The following is a 2462-nucleotide window of genomic DNA, read 5'->3' as shown; positions in this document are numbered from 1 at the left end:
ATGTGATGTACGGTCTACCTTGGTGGTATGGGACACCTTGGTATCCGTCCATCATGTATGGTTTGCAGTCAACCCCATTCATTATTATTATTGTGTATGCTTGTGTGGCTTAGCCACTCATTGGGCTCAGTTGGAGCTCACTCCTCGAGGAAACATATTTTTAGTTGATGCAGGTACATTCGAGCAGAGTGGCACAGAGTACGAGACTCCTGAGGCTGGTTACGTTGATTGGTGGGCTCCGGAGATCGTGGAGCACGGACCAGAGTGTTGCTGCGATGTGTGTTCCTTAGCGGGACAGTGACTTATGGCCGGTGGCCATCTTTTGATGCACTTGATTATTCATTTTGAATTACAGGCGTATTCTTTTGATTCCTTTCATGATAGATGTATTATTTATATAGTAGGTAATACATAGGTCCTGATTGGAATGATTTGTACTGGGAGGATTACGTAAACAACATTATATAAGTTATCACGTAGATTCTGTAGACTCTGATATTACTATTTTAATCTGTTTTAATCTTCTATGGTCATGTGTATGAGTTAATCCTATTTACTGCATCTGCGATCTTGGCAGTTTGGGAGCGTATTGGTACGCTCTAATTGCATTCCCCGTGGTTCGGGAATGGGGGTGTAACAGTACATGCCCTAGATTCCATAATGATGGTGTTGATTAGTGGGGGGGTTGTATATGATAAATTGTTATCATATAGGGAGTTATTTGGAATTTGCTAATTTAATTGGCTCTTTATTTAATTAATGGATTTGGTACTAATTATAATTATCCATTAATAATTAAATAAAGAATCTAATTAATACTTTCCCTATTAGATTCTGTTTCTTCACCTGTGTAGCACTTTAAGTTTAAATAGAACTGTCAGACTGAGAGAGAGAGAGAGTTAGACTCTCACTAGGGCTCTATTAAATCTATCTAGGATTTAATTAAACCTTATTATTATAAATAGGGGACCAACACGCAGAAAGGAGAAGAAGCTCTTCACGTTTTTGAGCAGACACTCTCTCTCCTGCATTTATGGTTTCTCTCTCTCCCTCTTGTGATCTCTCTTCTTCTTCTTGCTTCTCTCACCTGTGTTTGAGAGTTAGGGTTTGTGAAACCCTAGATCTGTGCTGAGGAGTTTGAGGGCATCTGGGATTGACGTGTAGAGCCTTGGTAGCACCATTAGAGGTTCAGATCTGTTTGCTTGGAGCGCACACTAGAGGAAAAACCACTGTCTATTGGAGGAGCAACACTTGAGGCTCATCAGGTTAGCAGTTCTTTATTAATTCCTTCAGTTTATTGATTATTAATATTTATGGGATGCGAAAGAAACTTGAATCGATTTAATTCCGCTGCGCATTCGAGTATGGGATGGATCCCTCTTGCCATGTGATGGACAAGAGATGAATTTCTTCGTCCCTATTGTGATAATTAATTTTATGGGACGCAATAGGGAAGGAGAAACCCTAATAGGGATGCACCAGGGTTCCCATGGGCGACCATGGGAAACCCTAAAATTTAATGGGGCAACCATGGGACACCATGGGATAACCCAGGGCGTGCAAAACTTTAATTTTGTAGTATATTGGTTTCCCTAGGGAACCATGGCATGATCCCTGGACCGTTGTTTGGCCAACAGTGTGGTATCAGAGCCACCTTTCTCACCCATGAATATTGAATAATTAATGGATTAATATGATTGTCATGAGTGGGATGCAAGTTGCACATGGGTGGTTAAAATTATGGTTGTTGTAACAACCTTCTCATGTGCACATGGGTAGTTACAAGGTTGTTAGTATAACAACCTACCCATGTGATGATGGATTTGGTTTGTTTTATTTATTCCAATTATTGAAGCATGTATCCAATTAGGTTGTGATTACTAATTTTTAATCATGTTCTATATGTGGGGGGGGGGGGGGAGCACACGCTGCCAAGCCTCTGCGCACACCCTCCCCCATGAACCTACCCTTATACGCATCCCTTTGCGGGCTGCTGCCTGCGGGCAGCAAACTTGCTGGCTACGGGCCTGCAGGCTGCTGTCCGTGGGCTTTAGACTACGGGCAGCAGGCCTGCGGCCTGCAGCCCAAGGCTACTGTCCGTGGGCCTTGTGCCTATGGGTTGCGCAGGGAGTGCCTGTAGCCTGCGCATGTGGGCTGCATGCACCCCCCTTGTTTTCCCTCTAGTTTAACAATAAAAAAAAATAAAAAAATAAAAAGAAGATTTTTTCAAAACAGTATTTTTATTAATTTGTTTTGTTTTTGGGAGGAAGAAGATGGGTGAAGGGATCCTTCCCTCCACCCACTTGCTATTAAATTATGATTTTAATTTTATGGGTTGGGATACATGTTATCACATGTGATGTGGTGGTTCAATGATTGAAGGAATCCATGTAATTTTTATTAGTTTACTTGCTTTAATGCCCATGCATGAAATTATATTAGGATGTGATTATGGGAATGGC

Source organism: Telopea speciosissima, chromosome 2 (assembly GCF_018873765.1).
Source record: "Telopea speciosissima isolate NSW1024214 ecotype Mountain lineage chromosome 2, Tspe_v1, whole genome shotgun sequence".
In the NCBI taxonomy this organism is placed as follows: domain Eukaryota; kingdom Viridiplantae; phylum Streptophyta; class Magnoliopsida; order Proteales; family Proteaceae; genus Telopea; species Telopea speciosissima.
Note: the sequence above shows the minus strand (reverse complement) of the source record.